Source organism: Epinephelus lanceolatus, chromosome 7 (assembly GCF_041903045.1).
Source record: "Epinephelus lanceolatus isolate andai-2023 chromosome 7, ASM4190304v1, whole genome shotgun sequence".
NCBI lineage: Eukaryota > Metazoa > Chordata > Actinopteri > Perciformes > Serranidae > Epinephelus > Epinephelus lanceolatus.
In genome coordinates, this window is record NC_135740.1 from 13,242,434 (window position 1) to 13,266,299 (window position 23,866).

The window sequence follows — 23,866 nt, forward strand, 5'->3', positions numbered from 1 at the left end:
CGGCACTTTCGCTGAGCTAAAAGACTACAATGACTACATCCTTGTCGTAAACAACCCCCTTTCTGTCTCCGGTGGCGGAGTCCTACCAACGGACAATGAGGCTTCCATAGAAAACCAATGAATTGCACAAAATATCAAATAAATCATCACGGAAACCACAGTTTGCTATGATTTTTATGTCAGAACATCAATGAACACCACTGACCACTCGGTGAGTTTCATGGCTTTGAAAATGAACGTTTAGGGTGGTTTTAGGACAGATATACACATGGCCATAGGCAGCAGTGTTAAGCCAGGCAGGAAAAACCAAAATCTCTGAAAAGGAGCAATCATCAAAATTTTGGTCTTAACCACTCTATTTCATCCCAGAAATGGGGCTCAAAGTGCAAAATACTGGACTTCTCCTTTAAGGGACTAAATACACCCCCTTTGCCTCCTGCACCTTACTTTGCGCCCTGGTTATGCGCCGTTAAACTACCGAAAGTGGAGCTGGACACACCTTAAATGCACTTGTGCTAGGCACTTTAGACCATGCACTTCAGATGTTTGAATAGGGCCCAATGTGAAGTTCCCTCTTAGGGTTCAACACCTGTAGTTAGGAGCTGTGAACATGAAATCAGAACTGACAGGTAACTAATATATCTGTCATTTTTTGGTGATGTGTTTATTATTTATGTTTATTTTATATAGAAAGGGACAATGCACATTAATTAACATGATCACTTAAGTCATGTAAATGTGCCAGATTTAGCCATACAGGCTAATTTTCATCTGCAGTCATCTGCAGTCCCTCGCAGGCTGATGGTATATGTGGATATAAGAAAATGATTGACCTGGATCATGGACCACCATGTAGAAATCCAATTCTGGTGACTGACAGCAGGCCATGCAGCAGCACATTTATCTTGTGTTTTCTTCCTCTTTCAGGTCACAAGATATAATTGATGAGTATTACAGGCTGAGACTCTAACTGGCCCTCATACATCATAAATAATAAGACAGTACGTCTTGTACTGTAATATCACTCCCTTTATAATGAGCAGCTTCTAAAATACATCACACCTACAGTACGATTTATCTCACTGGCATGTATTGAATGTAATACAGCACACTAATGGGAATCAAAAAATCATAAACAATCAGTTGCTTGTTTATTATGACTTTTATGGGATTTTAAAGTTGGTCTGCTTTGCTTTACACCCCAAACCCACCATACAAAAGGTCCCTTATTTTGAAGTGGCCTTGGCCCAGTTGGTCAGTCTACGCTTAACCGTTTTCACACCAACCTAAAAGACTGGAACTAAATGGGTAAACACACTTTGTCTGAATTGAACCAAACAGGAGTGAAAGCATCATCAGACACTGCACTAAAATCCAGACAATGAGACATATTCACATGTAATTAACAACCATTGCCAAATAAGCAGTATTAATCTGTGACTGCTGCTATGAAATATGTTAAACTGCAGGGGCCACTCATGACCAATGTACTCTTTTACCCTGAAAGTTGTTATCAGCATTCACACATTTGTATTAACGTATAAGAAGAAGGTATAAGGACACAAGCAAGCAAAAATCCATACAGCAGCCTTTTAAGAAATGAGGCTGATATGAAGTGCTTTGTTATTTATTTCACACAGTAAAGCGCCGAGCTGATAGGACTGCACTGTAGAAATAACCTGTTGATCACACAAGCCCCGAGGCCCAAAGCAATAATAAGATAAACATCGGCTGACACAGAGAGGACAAGGCAAACAGGAGATAGAGACGAGGGAACAGCGAGGAACGAAGGGCAGAGAAAGGCACAGTGGACTTCAGCTGATGTTGGTTTTTAAAGGCTGGTTGTTTTAAGTAGAAGCCTCTGGTAGCTAATGTTTATACTGATGCTCAGTGTCTTTGAATGCCAAAAAAATGAATGGACTCCAATCTTTATTCTGCTTACAGTCTGAATGGAAAGCGGACCTCAATTGTAAGACATCCATTAAAAGTCAGAAAGGCCTTTTTTATAGGAATTTACATGAAAGGTTGTGGGGAGAAAACTAAAAAATAATCCTTTTTCATCTGGTTAATTTGGAAGGGAAAAACTATCTCTTACATTCAAAGCAATATATATACTATGGTGAGGTCTGCATACTGACTTTGAATAACAGAGTAGCACAGTTGAATATGCTCTGGCATTGTCACAGTGATGAGCAATGCCCTTTCACGAATATTGAACATAACTATCTTGTGTCTGGGATCATACAGGGATGTAATAAAATGACATGCTTTGTTGTCCACGGGGAAATCATAAGGATGACGGGCTTGTAGGGACACCCTAACTGCACATTAGTCACCAAAAATGGAACGATTTCAGAGGACATATAAGGTGAGTTATTGTATTCATTATGAGCATTTGTGTCTATTTTATATAATGAATCACATTCTAGTGGTGACAGTGTGTCTACGTTTTACTGAAATGTCCCTTACTTGATGTCTTCCAGGCACTCAAAAATCCACTGGACAGCCCTTTATTTATCCCCAAGTCCTGATGGACCCATGTATAGGAGGAAACCATCAGCCTGCGGCTGACATGGCCTTCAGTGGAAGTGGCTCATCATCTCCTGGAGCTGGAGTCATCTTTGTGGACAGGCATGTGAGGCCTCTGCACAGCCTGGCACAAGAAGCTGCACCACTACAGAGGCAGATGATGGATCATTCATCTCTGCCTGTCCCCCACCCAAAAAAAGACAACGTGCCCTCAGGGGGGCATTAATGGAATTCCTACAGGAGGAGGCAGAAAAGGAGGCCTAGATGTTCCAGGCGTCACAAGCCAACACAAAGAGTTTTTGATCATTTTGAAGAATTGGTTAGAAAACAATGAGTTTATCATTTGTATTTACTTGTTTTATGTCGTAAAACAAGTTCTTAAGTTGTGTTGAACAGTATGTCATGTGTCCGACAGCAAAAACATTAGGTTTTTAAGTTGTGGAAAAAATGTGTCATCTCTCTTATATTCATAAATCACACCTTTAAAATTAAATGGTAAAAGTTGTGGAAAACAGTCTTGAATCAATGTTCTTCAGAGTCAGGGTCTGACAGTGCAGTGCTTTTTGCATTAATGGATTTTATTCACAGCATTTCAAAAGTCATCTCATTTTTATACCATAGACATCTATCGTATTATTTTGTAAATTTATGGGCACAAATTAAGAAAGAAAAATAAAGGAAAATAGTGCAAAGCAAAATAAAATATACCTATATACAAACAATATTAAGCCAACAAATCAACATGGAAGAAGTTGATGGGAACAAACTAGATCAATGACAGCTTGTTTACAGCAACCCAAACATCACGATTTCCTTTAGAAGATAAAGCACAACTCTAACTTCAAGGCAGCTTAGGAACATGCACAGCTAATACTGGAAGAGCTTTAAGGCACATATCATTTTACAGTGTGGTGGCCAAATGTCCCAGGCCATTCTGTCCTCAAGGTCTACAAATAATCATGCTCTTGTAACACCACAGGGTGCACATGTGGTGCAGAGAGGCAGCCCTGAAACTCATGCTGGCCAAGTCTGCCTCTTTGCTCCACTGGACATGGTGGAACTTCACCAATGTCCCCCAGTATGCTCTATGGTCTCGGATGTGCCCTGTTGTAAGGCAGATGTTGTGCGGCACAGCAACTGAGAGGACATGATGCTGGTAGAAGTGGCTCTACGTCCTCCCTCACAGTGGTTCTCGAATTGGGGTGATGATGGCACCAGGTCCTTCAATGCAGATGTAGCCACCATCACCCAAAATACAGTATCCTGCAGAAAGTGTTAAGAAGTTACTTCAGTCTCACCTGAGGGAGGATACAGAGTCCCTTTGTAGATGCCCCTGGTCTTTGAGAATCTGGTGTCATCTACGGAGCAAGGTACCCCACAAGGTGCTGATGAAGAGGCCCTGATCATCTTATGCTGCATGCAGTTGTGTGGATGGAAAGTAATCCTGACCAGTGGGTCCTTGGGGGGCTCTATATGTACACATGGCAGCCATCAATGGCATGGCTTATAGCCAGCCTTACAAATTCTCAGCTAACCTCATCTGGTGCTTTAGCGATGGGCAGTCTGATAAGCTCTTGGTGAAAGGCAGCAATTTTCTCTCCTCCAGTGTGCAATAGTCTGCAGACTGTAGACTTGGGAAAATGAATGTCCCGAGACACCACACTATATGATAAGCCTTGTGCACACCAGTAGATGGTCATCAATAAATGCACCTCATATGACCAGCTTTGTGTGTTCTCTGATGGCAGAATCCTCAATAAGGCCTCATGGACTCTCCGCCCAGCCTGTAGTCAGCCATAAGGTCCTCTGAGCATCTGAGACCACAGCAAGACTGGCACATGACATATGGTCTTCATTAAAAGTGTGACCAATGACTCTAGCACGAGTAAAGATTTTTTCAAGTACAAGTCTAAGTACACAAACGAGTAAGTTTGTTGCCTATAAGAGTCCAACATGGAGTCATATTCATGTCACATTCAGCACATATTGTACGAGTCAGAAACCCAGTGCCATACATGTTTTAGCCATGCTAGTGGCATTTATTGTTATGTTTAGGCCTTTCATAACAGTTGGTTAGGTGTTAAGGAAAGTTTGTGGTCTGGGTGAAATATGAAAAAATAACACTGACTTCATGAACTGTCTGGTTTTCAAAAGTGTTTTAGTAGCTTTAATTGGACACCACAGACCAGGGTTCCTGTCCTGCATCCCACATGTTTTCAAAGTCCACCCTGACCCCAGCCATCTACTCCAATGATCTAATTTTAAGGAGGACTAAAATAAAAAGGTCCAGAGACAAAGAGATGGAGATAAAGAGGAAGAGTTATGCGGTGGAAACACACAGTAAAAGTTTATAGGAAAAGTAAGTAGCAATGCACAGAATGAGATAGAAGACATGAATGAAATACAGAGGTGTGCATGTGTGTGTGTGTGTGTGTGTGTGTGTGCTTGCGTGACAGAGAGTCTTATGGGGCAGGGCCTGAGGTGATGATGGTGGTGGGGGATTAGTAAATGACCCTGTCTCCCTCTTGCTGGCAGAGAAATAACTACTACAGCTCTGACTTTCAGCACACAGCCATAGCAGGGGAGGCTAGAGTGTGTGTGTGTGTGTGTGTGTGTGTGTGTGTGTCTGTGTGCGTGCGTGTCAAACAGGGCTACCTAGGGGAGTAATGGGATTTCTGCCTTTGTGTCTGCAGAGAAAAAGACCAATTGTGTGGATTTGCCCTTTACTGCCACTGCTGCTGCACCACTTGACATCTGAAATGTAGCTGTGTGGGGGAATGACGTGAGGGCATGACATGAGAGTGGCCTGGTATATACACCCACAGTACATGGATGACCACCTGTCTTTTCACACACATTTAAGCACTTCCATATAAAAATAATAATAAGAACTGTCCACCATCTGAACATTCAGTCTCCAGCTGGTGATATTAAATAACGTACAGGATGTATCTGGAGTGCTTCTCTAACACTTTTTAGTAACTAGAAATTTCTGTTGTCCTTGAGCAGTGAACAAAACACCATTCATGGCTCCCAGTGGCCAATAATGTGTGAAAGTGCAGCTCAAAGATTCAACAGCACTCGTCCTACTGACTGACGGTGGAAATTAAACTTCTGCTCCTGTGCTCCCTTAACATGAGTCACACATTAGGTTCCTCCTTTGTTCACAGCCAAAAGCTATACCATCACCCTTTACGCTGATATGGCAAACTTGTTTGCAACAGTTGCTGATTTGCATATCAAGCAGTTACAGAGCAACATTAGCTGATTAAGTCAAGTATGAACACTTTTTTCCCTATTTTAATCTCCATTTTTGGTCTCCTCCAGCTCCTAAAGGGAATTATCTGGCTCTTTAGTGACTGAATGCTCCACTGTGTTCACCGGCTAGTCACTAACTGTGTGTGTCTGTTGTCAGGTGATGAGCAGGTAGCATACAGTGGGTTTAGAGCTTTTTGACTGGAATAAGCTGCCTGCAATGTCCGAAAGGGCCACTATGAGAGTGGTGAGAGTGTGCTAAACAATGAGTTAAAACTGGGTTTAAAGGTCAGTAAAGTTGAGGTGAACTGCAGACTTGGGTCATCATTCTCTCTAAGTTCATTGCTGTGGATGATCCATTTTACTGTTGGACATTATTTTGTTCTAAAATGATGACTATAGCTGCTTTAAAATCTTTTTTTTTTTAAACAGACATTTTAAGACAAAAAGAGGCGGTTGACATTGGCAACATTAAGGGCCCTTTAATTACATAAAATGAATATAATGAGTTACATCTTTTATGCAAATGTATGTTGTCAGTTTTTTTCAGTATTTCACATACTGATCATATTGCAGTCTTCAAGTAAATGCAAATTTCTCCAGTCTGGTCCAGTCGTTTATCTTGGAGGGTTTGGCTGCATTTCCTTGTTACAGTCTCAATCTTAAACAACTTTTCAAGAAATTGTGTGGCTGAATGCCAAACTCCATTGTATTTGTTTTCTTTTTTTTAACTAAAGAACAGGTTTTCACTCCATCACACATTTCTCCCTGTCTGAGAAGCACCCCTGCAGTTGTTATTTATCACTCTTAAGCCTCAACAATAAATTAATTCTTTTCCTTTCAGTCCCTGCTGGCTGGGAATATTTTCACTGTGGGTTACCTCACACAACTCTCCGAGAGCAATTATGTGGACTTGGTAGCTGCAGCCTAGATCAGTCTTTACCTTGTGTGTGTGTGTGTGTGTGTGTGTGTGTGTGAGAGAGAGAGAGAGAGAGAGATAGAGACAGCTCAATCATCAGTTTTCACACTAGGTCTTGCCAGAGCTCCAGCATGGTTGACAATCGTAATCTCAACCTTCTATTCATCACCTCCTGTAATATTCAGACAGATCAGCTCTATCAGAAATGAAATGGAAAGAATGAGCCTTTATTTATTTTCAAATACTCTGTACGAAGGTGGTAGAGTTCAACATACACCTGGCAAATCAGTCCTCATTCTTCATGCCTTTGCTCTTATAATACCAAAACATACTGATTAAAAGCACTCTCAATACATCTTTAAAATTTTGATGGCTGTTTGATGTTTGTTGCTCCAAGTTTTTATGGTTTCATCACTCAAGACACCTGAATCTATTGTGAACTTAGGCCAAATTCATACCATTCAGCCTCATCATTCATTTGAATGGAGCCACTCCAGTGGTGAAGCAGAGGTGCCAGCCACAAGGGGCTTTGGCAAAGAACACAAGGGCCTCTAGTTTCCTGGCACTGCGCAGGGTGGCGCAGGGTGGCGAACCCCGCACAGAACTAGTTTCGAGCAGCGCAACCCGAAGCTCGCTCAATTTGGTAGTTTGGCAGACAGAGGTGCGCTGAGATGGGTGTGGCGACGCAACAGAGTTCACATCTCTCTCAGCCAACCACAAACAGCCACAGCATCAGATAGGGAGTATATATTCAGCATCTGTCATCTTAGAAAAGTCAAAAGAAAAGAAACAGAGTGAGACTGCGAGAGAGAGAGAGAGAGAGAGAGAGAGAGAGCGCGTGCGCACAAGAGAAACGCATCATTGATTTACAATTGTGGTGACCTCCTCCCAGGCTACCTTTGCATCATCAGCCCGTGGAGGTCTGCTCGCAGTTCCATATATTCGGACACTGCCAGCTTGGACCTCCCGGACCAAAACATCAGTTTCCTCCTGGGAGGAGTTTGGCCATCTGACGCTGCTGCTCTCTTCTGCCATGGCGAATTGGGTAAACTCTCATTACGCCTTCACGTGGTGCATTTAAGGGCGAGGAGAGGGGCTCATTTGATTGGTGTGATGTGTGTAAAACCCACTCCACGCCTTCTCTCCTCCCTCTTTCCGACTTCAGGTAGGAGGGACCGAGGTGGGAAAGAGGAGTAGCTGCGCCAGCGCGCACGGTGTGCCAAACTTACAAAATCTGCCTGGCCACACCCAGTTGGCGAAGCGCAGGTGCGCTGCACCTCGCCACGCCGGTCTGCGAAACTAGATGCCACTGTCTTCAACTGTCAGAGTCAATGGAAACAATACTCAGTGCAATACTAAAGGGTGAATAAAGGGTGATTGGGATATAAGGTAAAATGGGACAATGTAACCATACAGGGTTTATTTTCTCGTCTCATGAGTGAAAAAAACCTCTCTTTTTTTTGGCAATAGCTGTGAACCCACTTAATCAAAATTGCAAGCCCTCATTGGTGTGACATCATGAAGGTGGGTGTGGCAAGCATCAAACAGGAAGTTGACCCTGCAATGTATAAGATGAGGGAAACAACATAAGCTTTGGCTAGTTTTCATCATAAGGTCCTAAAATTGTCCTAGTTAATATACTGCACAAACCTTTGATGGAAACATGATTATGATCTACTACTGCTACAAAATCCGTAACAAAAATGTGCTCATATCACACGTCTGTTTTTGAAATTAAGCTGTTTTTATTTTGTCACATTAACCTAAACACACTTTGGGTGAATGTGACAGCATGGTTTGGGGTAATTGGGACAGTGCTAAAAGGCTTTAATTATAAAAACATTGTCAACCTTAGAGAACTATTGTATATGCTCTGTATGCTCTACATCAGTGGTTCCCAACCTCTTCATGTGTGCAGAACCCAAATCATTCACAAAAATGTCAGGGACTAGCTGGACTTTGCTAGGTGTACCACACCTGAAATAAAGGATTTGTTCATCAAACTGGGGGGCTAGGGGACAGTATTTAATTAATTTCAGACCTGAAGCCCATTTTCACTTAAGTGAATTTCAAGCATTTTTTTCTATTACTTCAATGGAATGTGTTCATTTTTCAACCTTAGACATTTTTGTTTAACCAAATTAAATGTATTCAATGAAATTACAAAGGGATGATGTGGGAGGGAGTAGGGTCATTGTTTTTGACCAGAAAAGTACATGGAATCTTAATTCATAACAAGAAAAGGAAAATGGAATTGGAATTATATTAAAGTATGAAATAAATTTTGCAATAAATATGCTTACACTGGTCTAAATCAGTGACAATACATGGTGTCCCAATCACCCAAAGGTATCATTGGTTGGGCTAATTGTTTGAATTTATGGTAATAAAAGTACTGCTTTGCTGTGTAGATCCAATTTTGTTTAGAAAATTTGACATATTCTTTACAGAAAAGGTAATTCAGGATAGTTCTGCCGACTTTTGTGAGACCAGTGATATCCAAGCTTGTTTTTTTCTCCCATCTTACCCAAGGAAAGTGTTTTATTTACAACAAAAACTGTGCTAATTTCATGTAAGGGCAAAACATGTAAATTCCATGTTGTAGCATCTTTGGTCAAAAACTTAAGAATCAGTTTCCTCCTACAAAAAAGTGCCACTGTTGACTTGGCACAGCAGCAAGAACAGCGACAACCCCACTAAGTACTGACCTACATTGTAACTACTTACCACAGCCTCAGCCAGAAAAGTCTCAAACAGTGTATGCATGGGTTCAGCTTTTCCACAATTCCACCCAGAGAGATTCCTCTGTGTGTAAAACCCAAAGCACCCCCTCCACGTAGTTCCACGCCTCACCAACCCAAAGTCATGAGTCATAATTGCTCTTTCTTCTCACACCCCAACTGAAGGTACACCATTACAAAATATTTAATACACTGGATGGAGAGTTGATCTTTCTGGCATATCATTTATCTAGAGCACAGAAAGATGCAGATATCACCAGACTTGTGCATTTATTTTCTGTTTTGTCTTTTTAACACAAAATGCCTTTCAAACAAGGCAATATCACAGCACGATTCACAAAAATCAACCTGTATGTCTATAAGAGCTTCACCAGTTTTCCCTTTCAGTATCATTTCCACACCAATAGACATGACATTTGAGTAGAGTTTATGAGTACCTCCAGGTTGAAGCACTGACCTGATCTGTGCAGACACCTGTAACAGCCTGCCACTGGTGTCAGACCTTGATTTAAACCCAAGGAGTGATGCTTCAAGTCCAGCGCTTACTTTAAGGGAAATAAAAGTGGAAATTAGAGTGGGTTGTTAAAGAAGCAGAGGGGGAAATGTCTCGGCTATTTTGTCACGACCTGAACAGAATCTGTCTGAGCTGTCGCATGATTGAATTCCTAACTTAAAATGAGATGAGGAGCCAAATAATGCTTAAGACTTTAGTGTTTTAGAGTTCCCATTGTGGTGACTAGGCATTCTGAAACACAACATGTCTCATTCCACCTAAGTCCATAGAAATGTTCTTATTTTGGGCACAAAATAACCACACACGCAAAGTAACAGTCAGATTCATGTGCACACCGGTCATACTGCCACACCCCCATTTCTCTATATATGGAAATACATTTGCCCAGAGCTATATCATGGATAAAGCAGTGATGTTGTTTCTGCACATGAATTTCTGATTGTCTTAGCAGTCATCACTCTCTTCAAACATGTTATGTCGGTCTCTGAACACATGCTCTCTCCTGAAAGCACTGACTGCAATATCTTCCAGCAAGGCTAAATATGCCATCTTAACACCTGCTTGGAAGTAAACCAGAATCTTCGTTCACACTCCATAGGCTACTAATTAACACTGGCAACATATACAAAATATCATGGCATGAGAAGTTGGAGAGTAGCCAATCATTGTAGGCCAAGTCAATAATAACACTGAAAACTAGAACTGTCACACAACTGTTACACTCTAATATACTCTGTTGTGTAAGCTGGGAATGAGACACTCAGTTTTTATAGTTGAATATTTTAATCATACCAATAATTGATGAGGATGAAAGGATGGTAGGAGGCCCCGGGGCAGACCCAGAACACACTGGAGGGATTACATGTCTCGTCTGGCCTGGGTACGCCTTGGGGTCCCCCAGGAGGAGCTGGAAAGCGTTGCTGGTAAGAGGGATGTTTGGGGTGCTTTGCCTGGCCCGCAACCCGGCCCAGGATAAGTGGATGAAAATGGATGGATGGATGGATGGATGGATGAGTAATTTTGCAGTCTTAAGTAATGTTGTCTAATAAAGCCTTTTTAAATGAATGCCATTTTATTATGCTGTGCACTAGGTCAAACGGTGTGTGTTAACAATTTCTAAGACAGGTGGGCCTTTATCAGCTTGCTCACAGAATATAGACAAATTCAGGAAAGAAAATACTCATGAATCTCAGGTTTATGTGTAAAACATATGAACACATAAAAAAAGCACATATTTGTGAGCACAAACTGTTAGCAAATGAGGCTCAGTGTTCTCTATATTTATCTGTGTTAAAACACTTGTTCACGAACGAAGGACTGAAGGAGACAGAGTGAGACTCACTGTCTACATCTTAATGAATAGGGTAGATAGTACAAAAGTGAAACCAATGTAAGTAACTCGGCACATAAGTAACAGCGTGCAAAAGTAATACAGCGAGTCTGGTGTGCCTAATTACACCAGTACAAACAGGATGCAGTATTTATATTATTTATTTTTTTGGTAGAACATACACCAGTTCTTGACAGCAACAATTACTTTCTGTCTGTAACATTATCTTTTAAAATTCTGTTTATCTAAGTATAAATTTGTAGAGACTTGTTTATCTGAAGGTAGCTGCAGCAGTGAAAACAGTGGGGTGAAGGTGAACTGTCCTTTCACTCTGTTCACAAGGAGACATTGTTTTGGAAAAATATAAATGAGTTTAATTAGCTCCATGTGCACCTGTCTCAGCAAGTTATGACCAATGGAAACACTGTAAATAAAATAAAAATAAATAAATAAAAAAAACAGCCATAGATTACTGACTGAAGGAAAGTGGATTGGAAATGTGTGACAACATTTTTTTTGCCGATATTGGATATCAAACCACAGCCAGAGACTATATCCTATTAAGTTGCTTTGAGCTGTAAATTCATCACCTCTAAGCAGAAGACAGAAGATAATGTTATTTTGGAGCCTCACAGGGCAAAGCCTCTCCTCATCCAGGCAGCTTCCTCTTGTCCACAACTGTCTGTAACAAAGAGCGGCGTGAAAGTGAGGAGCACCCACTGTACAGCACAATCTGTGGACCAAAACATCCCCAGATGTACACTGCACACTGAAAAAAAGTAATCATCAGTAATCAGTCGCCAATCATCAGTTTACTGAGGGGTCTCTGATGACTGGAATGACCTTTAGTGGACAGCCTTAGTTAGATGTGTGAAATTGAAAAAGGTTCACTTGATTCCAGCGCATTATAGGTCAGTGCTTGCATAGCCTAGGTAGTGAGCGCTTTAGCAGAACAGCAGCAGCAGCTTCAGTCTACTGTCAGTGTCTACACATGATACATTCAGGCGTGCATGAGATGGACAACTGGAAATCTTGGCCAGAATGCCTCCTGTGTTTACACAGAATAAGACAGGCATAAGACATATCAATCTCCCCAAGTGTAGAAAATTACACAAGTTCAAAGTTTAAGACAGTTATTTGGATAACCCACATTGAAAATCCATTAATCACCAAAGTATGCCTAAATCCTGCACCAGTGACGTAGCTGGGGTTGTATTAGTCAGATAGATCCAGAAAAGAATAAGACATGGGAATCCATTAAAATTCAGAAAAACATTGATTCAATGACTCATCTGAATCTTATGATTCTACTGTCCTTCGTCTTCACTGTAGGGTTGATACTGAACTGTCAACTGGTCTACTGCAGATGAGTCCTGCATCTGAATGTCACTCATACAGATGTCAGCTGACTGGGGGACACTGTATTGACAGTTCATTAGCCCATCTGTCTGTCTGTTCTTTTCTGCCTGTCTCACCTTCCTGAGATGAAACTATATGTGCTCAGTCTTTCCCACGGTGTCAACACCACATCTTCATCACATTGGGTAGTATAGTATCAACATGTGTGAGAGGTGGGGGGACACTGTGTTCCATACGGAGCTCTCAGACAATACCTCCCAAACAAAAAAACATCTTCAGTCATCACATTCTCTAATTAAACTGGAATGGTTGCGGTGACAACTGAAAATGCAGATTGAATGCTGTGGAGACATGCTGGTTTATCTCTGCAAACCACGTATACGTTACATTTGCACGTTCTATATGAATGATATCAATGTTTTGAAAGTGAGGTTGTATAGAAGCTGAATTTGTCATTTAGAGTTGGAGAAGGTGGTGGATGATGTGTCACCTAGATGAGATGCCTTCAAAGCTGCAGACCACTATTTGAGACCAACTAATAACAAAACTGGTTGTGTTTTAGCTTCTTATCAATGTTGTTCCAGCAGGCATAGTGCCATAAAAAGTGTTTTTTTATTGAGACATTGCTGCTTTTCCTAACAGAATTTGGGTCCCCCAAACCACGATTTTTAAACCCAAACTTGGTCTTTTCCGAACCATAACCAAGCAGTTTTTGTTTCTAAACCTAACCACACATTAACCACAGCGCTTTTGAAACATAAAATTTCAATGTTTCCACTACATGGAAAACTGTAAATGTAATGTGCAATAACAACTTTTTTTTCCTGGTGACTTCTTTATCGACACATTTTCTCTTGTGTGTATAAAAAACTAGATAGATACTGTAGAACGTTTAGTTAAGAGTATTATTTTGTCTTCCCCTTGTTGCTCTTAATTACTTTCAATAATCATGTTGCGCTGAATTTACTTCACATAGCACGTATTTTAGATTTTGAGATTGTGTGTTTTCTTTCATCCCATTAAAAACAATGCATAGGAAGTAAGTAATTAAGTAAATAAAATCAAAGAAAACAGAAGATACAGATGATGCATTAAATGACAGATACAAAGTGGTACAAACCAGAAAATAAAAAGTTGTAAGATCAAGATAAAGCCAAAGAAAATAACTTATAAGATCCTTTTTGCACTATTTTGGCTCTTGCGAGAATTGGCTGGAGGCTGTTAGTTGAGGAGAAATGACACAAAGCACAATGATCTTGAGTTTGACCTTGATAATGATGACGTTGATCTTGGAACAGCTAAAAGTTGCTGCTCTTAGGATTCTGGGGCTCCTGATAGGTGAACAGATACATCAAGTCATTTGTGTACGGAGGAGCCTAAACCTGTAATGTCATATACAATTTGGACATGAATCCTGAATGAGACCGAGACAAGCTAAAAGCCATGTTATGTCTTCTATACTTTATTAAACTGCACAAAATATTGTTCAGTCCCACAAAGAGAATTTTGACTTCAGATGGTGATAAATGATAAAATAAATAGCTGGCTGTTATTAATATAACAATAATGTGAGATAAGACAGAACTTAGGGGCCTGCAAGGAGCATGTACACAGAAAACATGATTGGACCCGGGATTGATCCCTGGGAGACACCACACAAAAGGAGCAGAAGGGGAAACCTAAAAATCAGTACGTTTACATGGACAGTTTAATTCCACTTTTAATCGGAATGAAAGGCCATTCCGATTAAAAGTGGTCATGTAAACGGTCATTCCGATTGAAAATTAAATCCGATTAAAGGGGGTGGTTTATTCCGTTTGTCATTCCGAATGAAAGAATTTTGTGTGCATGTATACACTCATTCCTCTTTAAGTTCATTCCGGTCTTTCTGCGCATGCTCGTTTCCTTGTCCTTCTGGTGCGATGACGTATATAGCGCGCATAGCAATGGGCTGCATAGCAACGGGCTGAGCTAGAGCAGTTGGACTCGTTGCACTCACTGGTTTCCATTGGCCACAGCACGGTCTTCTACCTCCCTTCTTCGACCTTCTACCTCCCTTCTCCTCCTCAACAGACGAAGCATTAGCAGAACAAGGTTGTTGTCGTACTGCTGCTTCAAGAATATAAGCAAAACAAGCCCGAAAAAGGCACTAAGAACGGCGTCGTCAAGCATCTTGTTATCCGGAGCGAGGACTACAGTGTTTTCTTCCGGTAAACATAAACACGTAACATCCGCCCCGCCCCCTATCCAATCAGGAACCTTCCCTGCCCCAAACCTTGCGCAGACCTGAATAAAGGCGATTGAACTTATCTCCCATGTAAACCCTCATTCGGAATTAATATTTCCTATGTAAACTACCTGGAAACACTTTAATTCCGAATGATTTCATTCAGATTAATTTCATTCCGAATGAGAAGCCATCATGTAACCATAGCCAATTTATGGCCCAACAGTGGCGGAATAAACTCCCTAGTGAAGTCAGGACCTATCCTATCTCTCACAGTGTTGTTTGGGCCACACTGAGAGCTGCTCTTTGTTGATTGTCATCTTTAGAAAACAGATTGGGAATTATCAAGAAATAGTATTGTTCTAGACAAATAGACACTGCACAGATACTCATCATTTTCTCTGGAAAATTGCACAGGCATGGGAGTTGGCATTTCTGTTGTGTTTGAGAAAATAAGACATTTGCATTAGGTATTTTCATTAGGCCCAAATAAAGAGTCAAGGGTACAACTAGTAACAACACAGGTGTTCATAGTTGCTGAAAACATTGATCCCAGCCTACATTCAGTTGTCTTTTTTTTCAGAATAGATGGCAGCACTATGTATAATGTCTTGGGAGATGACTAATAACCTAATGAGATAAAGAATACAACAATAAATTGGCATCAAGAGACAGCTGAGAAATCCTCCATTTACCAGATTTATGAATCCCCGTTAACATCATTTTGTTTTTTGTTTTGTTTTGTTTGTATCCATTATAAAAAGGTAAACTACTAAAGCACATCTACCTCTGTAAGTCTTTATTTTCCATCCAGTATTACATTGGCCTGATTTTCCCTGGTCTGAGCCACTATGTGATTAAAGACGCCACCCAGTAACTGATTAGATCATTGCTCCTATCCCTCGCTCCATATATGGCATATTCAATCACCTCTGTGTTTTCATCCACAGCCATTGGCAGATTAGCCCAGGGCTTCCAGTCTGTGATTATGGTCACCTTCGAAATGAATCTCCACTAATCATGTTAGCAGGAGCCGGTAACCTACTGCTGCAAAAACCAAAAGGCTAATGGAGCTAAAGGCTGAGAGAACAGAGGTCTAAAATTGTCTTGAGGGAATGTATGATTAAGGGAGCACAGAGGGGAACCCTGCCTGTGGTGTTAAAGAGGGAGAAGAAGACAAACACTGATAAAAGAGAATGGAAAAGAAGGAATCTCATCTAAACTGAAATTGGTTCCAAATTTGGTTTCCAATGATCTCTCACTAGGAAATCTCTGCCAAACACCACAGCAAGCACTCAGCGCCAGAGATGAAGGACAAATGAAAATTTCAACAATCACAATCATAACCTCACAATTTGAAAATGAATCAAATCTTCTTAATAAGCAGTTCCCTTTGAAACTGAAGGAGTAGAAGGGAAAGAAGTAACTGATAAGGCCGCAAGGAGCGCCACCAAAAGGAAAGAAATAGATGTGGAAATATTGTACAGATTGTAAGAGCATAGTATGTCAAGAAATAACAAAGGTATGGCAAAAAGAATGAGAGAAGGGGAACAGATTCAGGTTCTGTTTCCCAGAACAGCCAACAGTGAAGCCTACTCAAAACTGAAGAGGGGGCAGATGGGTTCATATTGTGATTACTGCATGGACATTGGATCACTGTGTAATATAACATGGTCTGGCACTGGTTGGGAAGCACCCTGATGGCTAGTGCAGCTGTGTGCAAAGAGAGCGCTAGATTTTCTCCATCTCAGTGGACTTTAATTAAGGATAAGATTAATCAATAGAATACAACATGTGATGGTGTGGAGAGTAACAGTAATTGTTATAATATTAATAATAAAAAAGTTTCTTTTATTGCACCTTTCATACAAGAAATGCAGCACTAAGTGCTTTACAATAAGTGAAATTTATGTATTGAGGGCTTCACATCAAAATAGAATGAACATAAAACAGAACTGATGCATAAAATCATAGAATTGTAAAACTATATATCATAAAATCAACTAAGATATTAAAGGGAAATTTCGGTTTATTTCAACCCATCTCCTATCTTCCTAAATTTGGTTCAAGTGACTAGTGACATAGAAATAATAGTTAGCATGTTAGCTGTTAGCCTAGATACAGCCGTAGCATCAGACCTGTTAAAACGTAAGTGAACGGGCAACCTTCAAGTGCAAAGTTAGTCCACTAAACAAGCTTTTTTTCTACAAAGACCGCCTCATATCATTAGGATAAATGTCAGAGAACATATAGAAAACGACATGTAAACATGTTGTCTTACCTTACCGGTGTGCTGCCATGTTTGTTTACAATTTAGCTCTACTTTCCAAAGCGCTGCCGAAATATTGCGAGAACAAGCAGTGATCTCATAGCGTGCCTGAACAAGCAGCAACAGCTGGAAGGCAGAACCGGACGGTCGCCTGAACAGAGGAGGAGGAGGAGAGAGAGAGGCGCAACAGGTAACGTTAGAGGACAAAAGAGGAGGAATGGCTGCCACAAGGCTGCGTAGCTCTGGAGATTGGTGGTGTACCTGTGAATGCTGTGCCCCAATGCCCACAGAAGAGGAATGCCTCTGTTGCAAGGAATGGGAGCGGTTGCAGCCTTATTTTCAAGGTCTGGATGTGACCGAGGATGAGACACCTCCACCTGGAGTAACGTTAGTATCCAGCTGGGCTTTATCTAGAGCTGGCGAGATATGTTTTGGCTGCGCTTTGGAAAGCAGAGCTAGAGGGATAAACAAACATGGCAGCACACCGGTAAGGTAAGACAACACGTTTACATGTCGTTTTCTATATGTTCTCTGACATTTATCCTAACGATATGAGGCGGTCTTTGTGGAAAAAAGCTTGTTTAGTGGACTAACTTTGCACTTGAAGGGATGCCCGTTCACTTACGTTTTAACAGGTCTGACGTTACTATGCACTGTATCTAGGCTAACGGCTAACATGCTAACTATTATCTGTATGTCACTAGTCACTTGAACCAAATTTAGGACGATAGGAGACGGGTTGAAATAAACCGAAATTTCCCTTTAAAAGAGTTGCAGCATCATGAAGCATAAATTGAAAGTAAAAGCATAAAAAGAAAAAGTTTCAGACCTGTATCAGGAAAGTCAGAGTGGGGTCATCCCTATGTTCCCAGGGTTGGGACTGTTTCTCGAGTTCTATGTTCCCCACTTAACCCTGCAAAAAAGCTTCTGTGTTCCCTGCTTACACAAAAAGGGTTCTATGTTTCCCGCTTGGTTGAGCGGGCAACATAGAACCCCGGAAACATAGAACCTTTTTTGTGTAAGCAGGGAACATAGAACCTTTTTTGCAGGGTTAAGTGAGGAACATAGAACCTGGGAAACATAGAACCCTGGGAACATAGATACGCTCCCAGTCAGAGCTAGTTAAAAGCTAAGGTGAGCAGATACGTTTTTAGCTTTCTTTTAAAAATATTTAGCGAGCTAGCTTCCCTGATATCAATAGGTAGTGTGTTCCATAGCTTTGAGGCGTAATTGACAAAAGCTGCATCCTTGATCTTCTGGCTGTTGCTGGGAACCTCCAGTAAACCAGCAGCAGATGATCGCAGTGTTCTTGGAGGCAAAAAGTTAACAAGGGAGTTAGCAATATAGCTCGCTCCCAGCCCATGTAGGGCTATTTTATACAAAGAGGACGACCTTATGTCAGTGCAGAGCAGCTAAAACTGGCCTGATGTGCTCTCTCCTCTTGGTTTTGGTTGATAGCCGAGCTGCAGAGTTTTGAATGAGCTGACTCTGTGTTTTTTGGGAGGCCAAAAAAGTGCATTACAGTAGCTGAGTCGACTTGAAATAAAGGCATGTATCAATTTCTCTGCCTCTTTTTCATTTAGACATGGTCATACCTTGGCTATATTTCTGAGGTGGAAAAATTCTGTGTTTCATGTGTTGTGAATGTTTCTTTTTAAATGTGGGACTTGAAGCTCAGATCTGAATCAAGGATCACGCCTTGTAATAACTTGTAACCTCTGATTTAATCAGACTTAAATTCCCGAGATTATTAAGTAGCATTTCTCTTTTTGTTTTGGGGCGGCAGTAGCTCAGTCCATAGGGACTTCGGTTGGGAACCGGAGGGTCGCCTGTTCAACTCCCTGTCCGGACCAAAATATGGAGCGTGGACTGGTAGCTGGAGAGGTGCCAGTTCACCTCCTGGGCACTGCCAAGGTGCCCCTGAGCAAGGCACCGAAACCCCCAACCGCTCGTAGCTCCTGTCATGGGCAGCCCACTCTGACATCGCTCCACTTTGTGCATGTATAGGTCCTGTTTGTGCGTGTGTTCGGACCTGTGTGTAATTGACAACAGAGAGAAAAACTGAATTTCCCCTCGGGGATTGATTAAGTATATACAATTTAAATAAAAAATTTTAGGATTTCAGTTTTGTCTCCACGTAACTTTAAGAAATTATTGCTCATCTAATTATTGCCAAAAGACAGGTAGTAATGGACTTTATGGGTGTAACATCGTCTGGCTTAAAAGAGATGTACAGTTGCGTGTCATCCACATATCCATGGAAACTAAGATTGTGTTCTCTAATGATGTCACTAAGTGGCAGCATGTACAGTGAGAATAACAATGGACCAAGGCAGCTCCCTTGTGCAACCCCTAAACAGAGGTCATGTTTCTCAAACACATGACCTCCAAGATTGACATAAAGCTTCCTCCCTTTAATGTTTGTTTTGAACCAGTTTAACTCATATTCAAAAAGCCCAACCACCTTTTCAAGATTTCAAGATGACTGATTAAGATGTCATGGTGAATCATATCAAATGCTTTGCTTAGGTCTAATGGAACATAAATTGAGACTTTATTTTCATCCAAATTTAGTCTGAGGTCGCTGATTATTTTAGTAAAAGCAGTTTTAGTGCTGTGGTGTGTTAAAGCCTGATTGAAATTCCTCCAGGATACCATTCTTTTTAAAGGGCCAGTGTGTAATATTTGGCATGGTTTATTGTCAATCTGAATCTGAATCTGAATATTCTACCCATTAATATGTTTATACAAGTGTATAATCGCTATAAAATAAAATTTGTTTGGTTTTCGTAGCCTTATAATTATGCTTTTATATAGCAAGGGCCTTGCTTTAGAGAGGTCGCCATCTTGCGCCGCCATGTATGTAAGGCAGCCCAAGCAGACAATCCAGCCAGCCAGAGAACGCGTTTCGCGTGTATAAATGAACCAACGAAGACAGCGGAAGGAAGAAAGAAGGAGGAGGAAACAGCAGAGAGTGTTAGTAGATCGTCGATAGAGAGTAGTGAAAAGTTTTTTTAGTTATAAAGTTTGCAGATGGACCACACGTACCACGCAACAGGAGAGAATGAACCCAAACCGTCATCTGCGAGGAAAAGAAGACGCAACTTCACTCCTTGTGATGCACTCTCTGCGGCGCTTTTCCTCCTGATGACATATCTCCCCAACGATGGTAGCAGTAGCACTGAATCCCATTCTGTGTATTCAGCCTCTCTTCTCGCCCGCTCAGCATCAAACACATGGAGTTCCTCATCTGTATGCTCCGGCTCAAACAGGTATGGCTCTGGGTCTGTGTCCGCTACAAGAAACTCTTCAAAATCGCGTTCAAAGTCGTCCATTGCAGCTACTATAGTCCGGAGATATTGCTAGGCTAAATAAACAGCTGAGCTCTGTTTACAGGCTACGCTGTCAGTCAGTGTGCGGGCTGGAGATTGGCGGAGCAGAGAGGGGAGGGGGGTCCCCACTTAAAATGGTAAACGAGTATGTGTGTAAAGTTATGAAGTGTGTCTGTTACGCTAGAAGAGTCAGAGTTTGGGACGGAGTCTTTTACCCCCTGGAGTGTTACCGGAGTTTTTGGAGTGCTCAAATAAACGGGCCTTTTTCCCGAACGCTCCTCTGGTCTCCTGCTCATGAGTGATTCATTACAATATCGTAACATGGCTTAGATTTCTAAATAAACATTCACCTCGTCGCTAGATAGACCTACTCCTGAAAAACTCGTGCGCAAGGCTTTTTGTCCCAACGAGGCCACCGTCATTTACCCGACGGGAGGGGTGAGCGAGTGAGCCCTGCAATCTAGAATTTGACCACTGATGTCACTGTTTTCAACCCATTTTACACACTGGCCCTTTAAGAAAGGAATTATTCGCACTGATATTATTTTTTCAAGTATCTTACTAATGAATAAGAGGTTGGCTATCAGCCTGTAGCTGGTCAGTGCATTTCCATATGGGTTGGGTTTCTTTAGTATGGGTTTTACAACAGCTGTTTTGAAGCATTCTAGGAAGATGCCTGTTTGAACTGGTGTATTTCTAATCTTCAGGACTTGACCTGAAACACTGTAGAACACCTGCAAAAAATGCTGTAGGTACAGGGTAGATACAAGAGGTGGAGGAGTTACACTGAGTGACAGACTTGCAAAGCTCTGGTAATATAATACAGCTGAATTTCCCCATGATTACATCTTTTTTATAATGTGCCCTCACCACGTCTAGTCAAATTAAAGATGAAGAAAGAGTTTAAGTCTTTTTTCAAATGTCCAAATGTTGTCTGTATTATCATTAATATCCACCATAAGAAATGTATAGGAGAAAACAAATAGCCACTCACCATTCTTGCTGTCCACATGTGATGTCTCCATAGCTGTCTTGTACTTATATTTCTGAGCAGGAACGTGTCATGATGTCATTGTATGTTGTTTATTTAATCAGGAGATAAGTCAGGACAGGGGCGATTCTAGGATCAGAGGTTTAGGGGTGCTGAGCACCCAGAGAGCTGCCCGGCCAGACGAGATAAATCTCACTGTTTTGTACATTTCATTTTAACATTTCAACATTTGTGAAAGAAAAACACTTTTTGGGAAAGTCTGTGACTAAAATTTGATAAAGGTTATTTAAATGCTGAACCACAGCAAAAGAGGAATGGATTGGAATCATAAAAGAAACATATCGTAACCCTAATTTCTGGGGGAAGACAACTCATTTTGATACAGCAGCTCCTCAACATACACATAAACAGCATGTATGTTTCTGGAGTAAACCAGCCCCCTATAGTGAGTACCAAAAATACCAAAAATGGACCTTGGGCTTATTTTTTGGACTTTAATTTGAAATGAAATGTACAACATGTAACATTAGCACATTAACAGTAATTGACTTTTTCAGTGTTTATCTCTGCCTTTTCCCTTCTTGTCACAATAGGAGTTACAATGTTAATGGGCATCCAGTCAGCTGCTGTATTTTTGTTGTTAAAATATTATGTTTCAACCAAGTACTGTATGGTTTTGACACTTTTCTAGCTTGTTAAAAAGGACATACAGTAAAAAAAAAAATAAAAATCTCTCAAATTTTAGGGGTGCTGGGATTCAATTTAGGGGTATTCACAATCCTTTAGAGTTGTCATCTGGCCATGATGAATGTAAATCCAATCCTTACTCTACTATTAACTCTCTTTTGGTCACCACCAACTCCTGATCTGGCATTTTAGCTGCTAAATCTTCCACCATATTCACCAGCTAGTCTCTAACTGTGTCTGTCTGCAGTTTAATGCTAGAGGGATAGTACAGTAGGTTTATCATTAAACAGTTTACACTGCAGTGGTACCAAATTGAATTTAGCCAAGGCAAACCCCAGGGGGGTCTGATCCAGGACCACCCAGACTCCCTGCTGGATCAGCAAACATTCTGTTGCTGCTGTTACACAGGTTAGACCCAGTGTTGCCACTGGCCACCAGCCTGCTGTGAGTTACTATTTGGATTTTAACTACCTGCCCAATCAGAGCCTATGTGCCAGGGCTGAGCCTCAGAAAGCCCTGGCCTAATTTAACCCCTGTGGTGAGTATCTGTGTGTGTGTGTGTGTGTGTGTGTGTGTGTGTGTGGGTGTGTGTGTGTGTGTGTGTGTGTGCACAAGAACATACACTTGTGTTTGGGGCAAGGCAAGGGCCTAGAAAAAAAAAAAAATTGCACCCTGGCAATTATGTATGTTAGGTATGTTAGATTGTGGAAACCACAAGTCCAAAACCCAAAAATCTAGTACTTAGTTATTAAATGCTTCACCTTTTTAGCAGCTAGTCTCTAATGTTGTTTGTCTTTTGGTGCTGGTCATGCTGGGTGCAGTGGATTTGTCAGAGTTGTCACATATACACACAAGAACTGCCTATTGTGGCTGGACACAAGGTTGATGAGAGGAATTTGCAGGTCCTCAACACCAAAACAGGCTAAAAACAAAAGCTTCACAAAGCTCTTCAGGGGAACTGCAGAGTTGAGTGATAATGCTCTGTGTCACAAAGTGTGACACCTTTCACATTTCACGTTACACACATTTTTGCTATTGTTTATGTAAAAATATTGACTAGTACCGCTTTAACAGATGAGTTTTTGCAGTATAAAGTGCCTAATCCTCTTGTCTGAATCACCTGCCAAATGAGAGGGCAGTTTGCCATTGAGTCTCTCGCCCAATGGAAATCCCTCTCCTTGTCCATACATGACAGATTTTTAATCAGTTCAGTGTTGCTAACCCTGCGTGTTGGCAGGGTGGCCCAGGGGTTCCTGCTCTGTGATTACAGCTGCCTTCAAAGTGTAGCTAATTATGTTAGCGCAGACTGCTAATGCACTACTTTTAATTTGAATTGCCAGCTTCACTGAATCATAACTGTTCGACCTAATAACCAAAGGAGAGTAGGCCATATATCACAGTGATGGTGACACTACAGCTGTAAGCTTTGGTACAAAATACCTCACCTGAACTGACAGAAAGTGAGTGAGAGGATGGACTGAGAGTACATAACAATTTACATGGATACACATTTATTTATATGCATTGTCAGTATAGGTTATCCTACATGAATGCCAATAAAACAGATAACAGAAAATTGAAATTGAAATGAGTCTCTCTGAGAGACAGAACGAATGATGGAGGAGAGCTCAATAAGTCATCACTTCAGATCTTATTGATCCACACTCTTCTATTTCATGTTTAGTAAGTGCTTTGGAATAAAAAAAAAGAAAG